Here is a 12,998-nt window from a genome sequence, read left to right as displayed (position 1 = left end):
GGTGGCACCGGAATAATAATCAAAGCAAGTATTAAGCACTACGACCTTCCATCATTCCAGAAAGACTACCTCCAAGCAACAAACGTAGCAATAGAAGACTGTCATGGCTCAATCACCACCTCAGCAGTATACTGCCCTCCCAGACACTCCATCGCCAAAGAAGACTTTGATAACTTCCTGGACACCCCGGGCAATATATTCATAGCTGGAGGAGACTATAACGCCAAGCACACCCAATGGGGCAGCAGACTGGTTACAGCAAGAAGCAAAAACCTCTTAAACAGCATAATAAACAACAACCTCAACTACCTCACTACATACGAACCCATATACTGGCCCACTGACACCAACAAAGTACCCGACCTTCTCGACTTCTTCGTAACGAAAAATATCTCATCAAGACACGTCCAAATCAACTCCTCGGCTGACCTCTCCTCTGATCATTCCCCCGTGATAGCAACAGTCAGTTCAACAATTATCGAGAATACACCTAATGGCTCCATTCACAACCAACACACCAACTGGCAGCTCTTTAGAGAAGTCTTTACTCACTCAACTTCAGCCTTAACTTCACTAAAAACTAAGGAAGAAATCGAAGCAGCCACGGAATATTTAAACACGAATATAATAAACGCCATCAGCCTCTCCACACCGACAAAGACGTCCATCAGCAAACAAGAATATCCCCAATACATATTAAAAAAATAGCAGAAAAACGTAGACTAAGATGAGTATGGCAGACCCATAAAACACCGGATGACAAACGCAAAGTAAACAACGCAACTAGAAAGCTATCCAAAACCATAAAAAATTACAAAAACGATTGTATCCAAAAACACCTCTCCAGTTTATCCCCCACAGCCGACTCCAACTACTCACTATGGAAGGCCTCCAGGAAACTCACACGCCCCGCACAAATAATCCCACCAATCCACCGTCCGCAAGGTGGATGGGCGCGAAGCCCCATAGAAAAAGCCGACCTGTTTGCTAAATACCTGTTGTCTAAAGTATTCATACCCCATTCCTCCAAAGCTGCCAAGGACGTTACTGAATACTTGCACACCCCCTTCTAAATGTCTCCTCCTATTGAACCCTTCACTTCTGCAGAGACTACAGAAACAATCAGTCGCCTAAATCCCAAGAAAGCAGCAGAGCGCGACCTAATAGGCAATAAAGCAATCAAGGAACTTCCCATAAAAGGGACCGCACTCATCACATCGACTTTTAATGCTCTCCTTCACCTTGAACACTATGGTAACGCCTGGAAAATCTCACTGATTACCCTCATCCCTAAACCCGGTAAACCGATATACGAAACCTGCTCCTATCGCCCAATCAGTCTTTTACCTACCCTGTCTAAACTATTCGAGAAGATGTTCACGAATCGACTCCTTCCACTCCTAGAGGACTTGAAAACCCTCCCAGATCACCAATTCGGCTGCCGAAAACATCATTATACAGTAGAGCAAATTCATCGCTTAACTCATACGATCAGCCAAACACTCGAGAAGAAAAAATATTGCTCAGCGGTTTTCCTAGACATCCAACAGGCATTCGACAAAGTATGGCAAGAAGGGCTACTATACAAGCTTAAAAAGATCCTACCTCACCCCTATTATTCCATCCTAAAATCCTACCTAACCAATAGACAATTCATGGTTAAATGCCTAGATGCCACTTCCGCACATTCCCCATAAAATCCGGCGTACCCCAAGGTAGTGTCCTCGGACCCCTACTGTACTCCATCTACACTGCCGACCTACCCATATCAAACGATATAACAATAGCGACATTTGCAGACGACACAGCGCTATTAGCTACCCACGCAGACCCGGTAATAGCCTCATCCACTCTCCAGCGAAGTCTCGACTCCATGGAAAAGTGGTTTCACAAATGGGGCTTCAAAGTCAACGAAAAGAAATCCTCACATGTAACCATCACGCTCCGAAAACAAACCTGCCCCCAGGTCACCATCAACAATGGAACAATTCCTAGCAGGGACACAGTCCGATACCTGGGCATGACCCTGGACAGGAGACTAACGTGGAAGACACACATCTCAGATAAAACGAAGCAACTAAAGGACAAACTAAAAAAACTCTATTGGCTCGCGGGCCGACGCTCCAAACTAAACATACAGAATAAAATTACCCTCTACAAGACCGTAATAAAACCTGTCTGGACCTACGGAATCCAACTATGGGGAACAGCAAGTAACTCCAACATTGAAATACTCCAACGCTTTCAATCGAAAACGCTAAGATCCCTAATTGACGCACCTTGGTATGTAACCAATGAAACAATACACCGCGACCTCAAGATACCCACCGTCAAAGAGGAAATAGCAAAATATAGCGACAGATATAGCAAAAGAATCAACAAACACCGAAACCCCCTAATCACTGGACTACTCGATACGACGGACCAAATTCGCAGGCTGAAGAGGCACTACCCGCTAGACCTAAACGTTAGATTCATTAAATTATCCAAATTAAGCATTTGCACTTACTTATAATACTTATAAATTATACCTATCTATAATAAGTGTAGTATCGTGGACGAAAGGCCTGGGAAATATCGGGCGAACTATGAACAGTGTCGCGAGAGCCGAGGCGCCGTCGGGCCCATCAATGTGTCATCGGTCTTTTCAAGTGCATAGTTTCGTGGAAAAGACCTACGTGACCCTGGCTACGAGCGTCTGCGGAATACGTGTGCTGTGGGCCTAGGAAAAGGACAACAGAGTGTTAGTCGAGAAACAGAGTGCGAGTCGAGAAACAGAGTGCGAGCGGAGGAGCCGAGTGCGAGTTGAGCGGAGACGGAGGTTGCGAGTGGCGTTGCCGAGAGAGTGTGGATTGCGCTGTTTTCTGTACGTTGGGTATGAATAGTTCAAGTTAATCAACAACCGTCTTTTTCTGTCTGATTAACATCTCTATTGTCTACTTTTTGTAAACATATTACATCACGATATTACATAAGTATTAACTTATTGTAAATAAACAGCCATGTCACTGCGCCACGCCAGAAAAATTACTGAAAATTCTCAACGCGAGAATTGATTGTAATTTCAACAAATAAATAAAAAAAAAAAAAATTAACAACCGGCACGGGTGAGCATGGAAACTCAAGAGCAGGCATATGGACAGCAACGGCGCACGCAGCAAACAGCAGTGAGACGAATGAAATAAGTAAGAACGAAATAGTGTGGCTTTTAGATAGCGGTTGTACCGATCACATAATTAATAATATAAATTATTTCGATAAATCTATCGACCTAAAAGAACCGGTAAATATATATTTAGGCGATAATAGACCGATAAAAGCGACAAAAGTTGGGAATGTTATAAGTTATTTTGAAGCATTCGGAAAACAAAATGAAATAAATATGAGGAAAGTATTTTACGCGAAAGAAATATCCGCAAATTTGATTAGTTTAGGTAAACTAACAGACAATAAGAATACGGTTATTTTCAAAGGAAATATTGCGAAAGTAATAGATGAGGATAATAAACTTACAGCTGTAGCGTTCAAGGAGAATGGGACATATAGAATAAAAAGTATATTGAAAGGGAAGAAGCACTTAGTAAACAGCGCCGAACGTAGTGCTATGAGTAAAAAGGAAAGATGGCATAGAATGCTAGGACACGTAAATTTTAAATATTTAGAGATTTTGGGTAAAGAACAGCTAGTGACTGGCATACCGAATGAATTTGAAAAGGAACTTTTGAAATGTAGGGTGTGTATAGAAAGCAAAATGCATAACTTACCTTTCAAAAATAATCGAACTGAGGCTAGGGAAACAATGGAAATTATTCATACGGGCGTATGTGATCCCTTTAAGACTACCGGATTCAATGGAGAAAAATATTTCATTTCATTTATCGATGATTATAGTAAAATAGCTAGGACCTATTGTATAAAATCAAAAGATGAGGTCTTTGATTCTTTCGTACAGTTCGTAAATGAAGCCGAAAATTTAACGGGCAAGAGGTTAAAAATATTAAGATGCGATAATGGTAAAGAATATTTAAATAGTCAAATTTATAAATTTGCTAGGGATAAAGGTATAAGAATAAATAATTGCTCAACATACGTACATGAATTAAACGGGACAGCGGAAAGGTATAATAGAACAGTGATGGACATGGCGCGTTGCTTGTTAGCGGAAGCGAAAGTACATAAAAGGTACTGGCCGGAAATAGTTTGTACAGCAGTATACTTGAAAAATCGAATATTAGCGATTACTATAGAGAGAAAGACACCTTTTGAAATATTCTTCGGGAGAAAACCAAGTGTTAAAAATCTACATCTCTATGGAAGTAAAGTTTTTGTAAGAAGGCCAGAACAAAAAAGAGTTTCCAAATGGGACAAGAAGGCAGATATGGGAATTCTATTAGGATAGTGAAGTAGGATACAGAGTCTTATTAGGTGGGAAAATAACAATAGCTAGACATGTAGAGGTCATTGAGACAGACACTAAATGTGTCGGTTTTGAGGAAAATTCATTAGAGGCAGATAGAAATGATAGCGAAGATAACTATTCATTGGATGGTGTGGATAAGGAAGAGTTAGAAGGTAGGAAAGATGAAAATAATAGTAGTATTGAAAGCTCAAACACTCCTAGGAGATCTACACGTATTAAGAAAACTCCAGTAAGGTATCCAGAAAAGGAAAATATTTGCGAGATTCATGCAAATTATTGTAAAGTAGATATCCCTCGTACATTTGAGGAGGCGATTTGTTGCGAAAATAATGAAGTTTGGAAACAGGCTATGGATAAGGAAATAGAATGTCTCTATAAGAATAAAACTTGGAATTTGGTAGAAAGGGTAAAAGGCAAAGAAGTATTAGATGTAAAATGGGTTTACACGAAAAAATCAGAGGACAGGTATAAGGCTAGATTAGTGGTAAGGGGATTTCAACAAAGAAACGTAGCCGATGACATATATTCTCCAGTGGCGAGTAATCAGACCTTTAAGATATTCCTATCATATTGTTGTCAAAATGGATTAATAATTGAGCAAATGGATGTAGAAACTGCCTTTTTAAATGGTGAAGTAACCTCGGAGGTATATGTAAATCAACCAAAGGGATATGCGGACGGAACGAATAGAGTTTGTAAATTATCGAAAGCGCTTTATGGGTTAAAAGAAAGTCCGAGGGACTGGTATGAGTGTTTTGATAAGTATGTGACGAGATTAGGTTTTAAGAAGAACAATATAGAGCTGTACCTATATACTTATGGAGAGGGAGAAAATGTTGTTTATTTGTTAATATACGTAGACGATTTGTTGATTTGTAGTAAAAACAAAGGGAAGATACAAAGTGTAAAAAAATTATTAACTGATAAATTTGAAATGAAAGATTTAGGTGAAGTAAAAGAATATCTTGGAATAAATATAGAGTATGATTATTTAAAAAATGAAATGAGATTAAGCCAAAAGAAATACATAGAATCATTAGCAAACAAATATAAATTACACAATAGCAAATTGTACTGTACACCTATGGAGACCAACTTAAAAATTGAAAAAGCTGAGATAAATAGAGAGGACATTGGATACAAGAATTTAATTGGCGCATTGCTGTATATTAGTGTAAATACCAGACCCGATATAAGTTATAGTGTGAATTATCTGAGTAGATTTCAAGATTGTTGTAACGAGACACATTTTAAATATGCCTTGCGAATATTGAAATATTTGTACCGGACTAGAGATTTAGGGCTACATTATAAAAGAAATGAAAAGTGCGAAACGATAGAGTGTTATGTGGACGCTGATTGGGCAGGAGATCATATAGATAGGAAATCGACTTCTGGGTATGTAATTAGATTGTATGGAAATGTAATTGGATGGAAGTCTAAAAAACAAAGGTGTGTGACAAAAGCCTCGACGTATGCAGAGTATGTAGTTCTATCGGAAGCGGTGAGCGAAGTAATGACTATCAGAGAACTAATGAAAATCTTCGATGTAAATGTAGACGATAACCCTGTAAAAATCTATGAGGATAACTCTGGAGTAATGAGTATAGCAAAATACGGAACTTTTACAAAAAATTCTAAACACATCGAAGTTCATTACCACTACGTTCACGAGTACGTAAAGGAAAATAAGATAAACATAATAAAAGTAAGTACAGAAGAAAACACTGCGGATATTTTTACGAAGGCACTGTGTAGAGAGAAATTTGAAAGGTTTAGGTCATGGATGAATGTAAAATAAGAGAAATGTAAATAAAGCGATAAATGTTAAATATTTTGTTAATTCGACAAGTATGTAAATAAAATTAAGTGTACAGTATAAATGTAAGGAGGCGTGTTAGGGAAGTGATACATTTACACTGTACATGAGAGTGTGTGTGTAAGGGTTAGAGGGCGTCAAGGTCCTAGTGGAGACAAAAGACTGTTGCCAGATGTTAGAAGAATCTAGGATAGTCGGTTGGCGACCAGCGTGCGTGCAAGACGTTCTTCAGAGAGTAATATAGATGTATAACTGTTGTGTGGGAAATATAGTCAATAATTTGTATTCCCAAATCCTCGAATTTCCTTAACAATTATATTTAGTTGGCTGTAATTTGTAAAGTAGTTTATTTCTGGTTCTGGTTGTTTGGGGTTGTCCGAGGTGTTTTCGTTTGAGAATGTGCAAACTGTTTTATTTTGCGCTATGCCTTGTTCTATTTTATTTTTGAGTTTGTTTCGGCGATGATAATGCTGTTCAGTCGTTCTCGACCCATGTGGTCGTTTTGTGTGTGTGTTTTGGAAAAGTGGGTGCCGATAATGTTTAGTTTTTCCGTTGTTTTTTAACGAGCGTAGCTGGCTACCCGGCCAAAAGCTAAATACCTAATCCTAGGCCAACAATTTAGATTCAGGAAGAATCAGAATACAGTAAAGTAAATACACAGAATGATCAGCGACGTAATTAGATCAACGGAAGGTAGAAAATACTGCACCGCGTTGCTTCTCAATGTGGAAAAAGCCTTCGCTAAAGTTTGTATGATTTTATGTATTATGTGATAAAATGAAGGATTTTAAGGAAGTTATAAACAATTCTGCTGACTAGCACATATAGAATTATTTTCTCCCACATTACGAATAGGTATTTGTATGTTAAAATTAGAAGTGTAAGTGTCCTCTCTGAAAGAAATTAACGGTTCCACAAGAAAATGTCCTCGAACCCATTTTCTATTTTGTTTATTGCTAACAACGCTAAAAACGGAAACTTATTCCTTCGCTACGTTCACATCTGAAAATAAGCTAGAAAAATTTGCCGAATATGGGCAAATTGTAAAGTACAAATTAAATAATGAAAAGAAAAAGGAAAAGAACATCTGAAAATATCCCATCCAAACATGGAAACATTAAAATAGCAAGAAGAAACGTAAAACGCACGTATATAATATAGAACGCTAAGCGAGAGATAACAAAATCCAATTAAACTCAAACAAGTTTTCGCACATTGTCTTCATTTTTAAGGAGAAAGAATCTTCTGAGATTAAATTGTTAAATCAGGTAATCGAACAAACAACTTCGGTTAAATACCTTGTACTGCATTTGGATCATAAGTTGGACTGGAAAACATTAAACACCTAATGATAATGAGAAAATCGTTGCACTGTCTTACAGCAAGAACATCTAAATTGAGCATGAGCAACAAATTACTAGTTTATAAAACCATAACAATAACTGTAGCAGCTAACTACCGACACAAAGAAGAAATCATCCTGCCAGCGGCTAATCTCACGTATAGTTGAGGTTTGGATGATAAAATAAAATAGCTGAGTCGTAACACAACTATCAATTTTGCTTTTATTAAACTTTATTATGAATTCAGCAATCACAATGGAATATACACTGAATTAACACACATAAATTATTCCAATAACTTTATGTAAAACCTAGTTACATTTATACGTTAAGTATGCGATCGTTCTAAGGGTAGAAACTCGGTAAAAGGTGTTGCCTATTCTAAAGATGGAGACTGAGTCGTTTAGTGACGATAGTGTGGATGTTGAGGAAAGCTAGGGGTGGATGTGTCTGAGGTCACGAGATGATCTGATTCGTTAAGGACAATTTTGGTTAGGAAAGCGAGAACGATAGACATTGCTTTTGATTGGAGAATCAACGTCGTTCCGGTGCCGTTGGAAAAGCAGAGGAACAAATAAAGTTCTTCTGTTTCACAAAAGAAGGATACATACATATGTATTTTCTTGTCCTTTTAACCCATTGCCGTTGCGGTCATTTGTTGCAAATTCGATCGTTTGCATCGGACGTAAATTTTGAGGTTAAAATCTTCTGTTACAAATTATTAATTAGACCTATTTATAACTTATGCTAATCCCATACGTTATAAAATCTCTGTCAGTGCGATGGAAAACGCAAGGCTAGACATCTTGAAAATAAGCGCAATAGAAGAGGCACGAATTCTTTTAGAACAGTCTTCTCTTACTACAATAAATATAATAGCAGCAAAAATATATTATTCAGCGCTTCATAATAGACTTAATAGTAATGATTTAATTAAGGGAATTATTTAATTTTACCCCTTATATTTTGAGAGGGCTATGAAAAATATACATCTCCTTCAAGAGGCTAATTAGAATACTTCCTGATATACATTGCCACATTAAGAATCAAATACTTTCCAATCGGGTAGAAAGTCGACGGGGCAGCCAGCTACGCTCGTTAATGTCCAGAACTGAAGACGACGCGTCGCGAGTTCGAATCCTCTTTAGAAGGGGACGGAAAAACCAAAATTTCTCTTAAAAGTAATATACTACAGGCAAGCGGCCAGCCCCTCCCTTGCGTGTCTTCTGGGTGTACTTTTTGGGAATACTTGGTTAAAGGTGCTTGGTGTTCAGCACACAGGTGTCCGACGATCAAAACTCGCACTGATACACTGTCCCGTTCGTGGAGGTTTTAGCCGGTAAGAATCCGGCACTACCTCCGCCCGCGACCGCAGGGTAGTAAGGTGTCTATGAAGATTTCCTCCACGTAAAAAAAAAAAAATTTTTTTTGCAGTACGAAAGAAGACACGTTTAACATTCCCGTAGACAAGGATAGAACACACATATATATAGTAAAGCATTGTCGCCTTTCGGCGGGACTTATCAGATCTTTTTGGAGGAACCGCGAAGGGCATCCGCTATCCTTCCGGATAACACAGGTTATCTGTTAACCTTTTCTTGTGGCAAATGAGCTTTACAGCTACATCCTTTCGAGCATTGCATTTCGAAAAATATATTAGACGCGAATCTAGATGTTTGATCCATTGACATCGTGTAATCAAAAACGAAATAGATAAAAAATTTGATATACAACACAGTATTACTGAGTGAATTTACACTATTAATTACCAAATTCCAGACTTGAACAACATAATCATAGGCAAAACTTGGATACATACCGGTGATTAGAAGGTGGCGCCTACTGACATTCTGGATCAACTTCAGTAAACATATTTCTTTGAATGATGAAATTAAAAGTGTTATACGAGTAGCGATAATATCGTAAACTGTTTATAATTTAATTAGACATAATGTTACTTATAAGCTTGTAAAAAGTTTCTATTTGTAAATTGGTTAGTTAATTATTTTGTTTTATTTTATTTATATGATCATATATTACCGGGTTTCCGACCGGGTTTACACCCGAAGATCAGTCACTCACTCATCTTATACATACGCACCAGCGTAACTATCTTCTTTACAAGTTGTTAGAATAAACACCGAAGTTGTTGGATTGTGAAAATATATAATAACCTGTTAGTAGCAGCGTCATGATCAATTTAACTACTTTTATTATCCCAAAAGAAATAAGGGATCGAACGTTTCGCGGCGTCGACTAGCAAATCGTAACGGGAATTTACTACTCCCGTTGGCGCGCTTCTTCGAGATCGTGTCTCCCCGCGAACGTGCGAAAACACATTATAACTAATATTTTATTGATCTGCGGCATTTCAGTCAATATCACACCATAATGTTATTATTATTATTATATTATATTACTATATGGTTATTATTATATTAAAACTGTTTTGAGAATAAACGCTAAAATAGGTACACATTACACAGTTGTTCATCGAAATCGTTACAAAGTTACGTAGTATCTAAACACCCGACGCAACACTTAAAACTCGTTTGTCGGAAAATAGCGGCATTGCTGTCAATGATATTAGCATAGTCGTCTGTGCTATATGTAACAACACAAGCGTCGGGCGCGTGTTTCAGCTGGTGTTGCTATGAGAGTGGTGCAGACAGGCGATCGATGTTGTCCATACAATTCGGATTTAAGACTCAGACTGCGAATTTCAGACGCAGCCGCGTAAGGCGCGGCTGTGCGGCTACAGAAATTCCATCTTTAGACAATAGGGCCCTGTCTAGCACTCTTTCCAGGAAAAGCGTGTTCAGATTGCAAAGCACCTTACAACAAAAAAAGAAAAGTAAAGTAAGTTAAATATAAAGGGGCATGCCATGCGTTAGGTGAGATTATTCTCAATCAAAAATGAATTTTTGATCAATATCCAAATGTGTTATGATGTATATCAATTGTATAAATAGCAAAAAAGGATTAATATATCCTTTCAAACTTTGCACGCTGCACTAAAATACAGAACACATTTACTCGCAATATATTTTAATACAGTTTCATTCGCTTGAAAAGATACAAAAGATTTTGATTGCAATATACTTGCGTCTGCAGTTTGCTATTGCCATCTTGCCCTCGGTGTACGGCCTGGTCTCTGATGTGGATTAATGTTACACGCTCGTCGGCCCTGACACAACGATTCCCTTTTCAGCAGCTTTTTCGTTTCTATTATAGTACCGCGGAGAGATTAGCGACATATAGACAATGTCGACGACAAAGGGCAAATGCCGACAAGCCGAAAGGGTCGGAAACTTCAATAGGCCTAACGGCCATCAATATATTTCGGCACCGCAGCCGTTGATGTTCGGTTAGCCACCGGAGTGTCAAGAGACAAGAGTCGTTCATCGACAGTTGTCACATCACACTACTGCATTAAGTTCACGTTAAATAATCATCCTTCATATTATTGTAGTATCTAGTTGTTTTAATTATTATACGTTTGTTGCAATTAGATCATGTTTAATAACCATTTTTTCCTCTTTAATTGGCATCTATTTAATTCATTTATCATTAATAAACTAATCATAATTATTTACAATACTACATTATAATAAATAAATAATCATCGATTTTCTGTTTAATCCATTGTAATAAATCCATCTATCAATAAATTATTACATAGGATGGAAACCATTGGAAATCCTAATTACTAACATTTCTGAATAAAGAAATTCTATAATATTCGGTTGCCAACCCAATACATTCATCCACACGTTTGCTCTCTCTATTCCGAGATAAAACCTCGACAATATGAAAAGCCAAATTAACGAAGATAATACAGAGAGCAGAGAATATTAACCAGAAGCAGAAGAGTTTCAAGAAAACATGAAACGCGGACCCAAACTAGGATGGCTGAATAAAGTCACACGAGAAAAGCATGACAGGTTGCTAATGGCAAGAGAAATGCGCTTAAGAGAAGAAGACGTTTCGAAAGATTAGAAAAGCGAAATGAGTAAACGAATGTTATTACTACCAAACAACTATGTGGCAGCGATAGAATCAGAGATCGTGTCTCAACACGATGAGACAGCCCACGATATGGAGATTAGTGCAGTACGAAAAAGAGATAGAAACGATAGAAAGCAAATGGATGTACAGTCAGAAACATTCGCAGGAAGGAAATATAAAGTACAAAGCACGATTACTCGCAGTAAGAAATAACTAGAAATCGGAATAAGTTACGGGGAATCATTCGCTCCTGTCAAACGATTGGACACAGCAAGGGCTATGCTGGCTCTAACAGCGATTAATCGAATGAAAATCAAGCAATCCAACGTCAAATCGTCATACTTATACAGAAATACAAAGGACAGAGTACATATGGAACAACCACTAGGATTTATAACCGACGGTAACAAAGTATCCGAGCTAGAAAAACGCACATATGGATTGCCTTAATCTGGATATCGTTGGATATTATATAACACACTTTGAAGGAGAATCGTGTGCATATAAATTAAGGGACAGAAGCAACCGATCGTTGGAATATACGTAGCTGACTTTTTATAGCAACAAATGATAAGATAGTTGAAGAACTCGCATCAAAATTGAGATAGCACTTTGAGTTAACCGAATCGGAAGAAAATAATTCCTTAAATATAAAAGTTATAAAAAATAAGGATGTGATATAATTATCGGAAACATCATACAAAGAACAAATTTTAAGGAAGTACCGCCTAGAAAGTTGCGATCCAGTAAAATAGCCAATAAGAAAATTTAAATGCATTTAAAACAAGATTTACATGCATATAAGGTTCGCCGAAGCCGGTGTGACGTAAAGTGAAAAAAGAAATGGAAGATGAAAATAAAAAAAGAGAGAATTTATTTGCTAACATCTTGTTTACACTAATGACAGTTTACTTCCGAACTCCAGCCGTGACTTTCAAAGACTGGAGCTCTTACAACTCGGCCGCATCCCTACACAAGTGGTTATCTTACGAAGTAGGGAGGACCCCCGGGTGTTGGGTCTGGGCCCTGACCCCCTGCTGTCTGGTAGGTGTCCGTCATTAGCTCATCGGTTTTGAAGTGTACCGGTCCTGACACCGGATAAGACCGAATACCAACAGTTACTGAGACCACTGATCTACTGCATTGGCAACTAAATGATTGCTGATTTTGTCAATACCACCTAATGACAAAATCTGCAATGACTTAATTGCCAACCCAATGTATAGCTATCGGAACGAGACCTGATATTTCTTCACGGTAAGTAAACTGTCACAATATAATCGTAACTCAAAAGCAGTACATTTGACCGCTGTGAAAAAGGAATGTAGATACCTGAATCAGTAGACGCCAGTTGGATGGAAAAAAAATTAAATTTGTAGAAAGAAAGAGTGAAAAAAGATTAGACAAG

The 12,998-nt window shown here is 37.9% G+C and overlaps 1 non-coding gene across 1 annotated transcript; it reads left to right on the top strand.

Annotated features, from left to right (window-relative positions):
* The first annotated feature begins 9,010 nt into the window (after positions 1–9,010).
* Positions 9,011–9,117, top strand: LOC117212769. The gene has a single exon (XR_004488524.1). It is a non-coding gene; the product is annotated as a U6atac minor spliceosomal RNA (small nuclear RNA).
* The last annotated feature ends 3,881 nt before the right edge of the window (positions 9,118–12,998 follow it).

This window comes from Bombus bifarius, unplaced genomic scaffold, assembly GCF_011952205.1.
Source record: "Bombus bifarius isolate JDL3187 unplaced genomic scaffold, Bbif_JDL3187 scf7180000008372, whole genome shotgun sequence".
In the NCBI taxonomy this organism is placed as follows: domain Eukaryota; kingdom Metazoa; phylum Arthropoda; class Insecta; order Hymenoptera; family Apidae; genus Bombus; species Bombus bifarius.
This window is presented reverse-complemented; position numbering and strand designations above follow the sequence as displayed.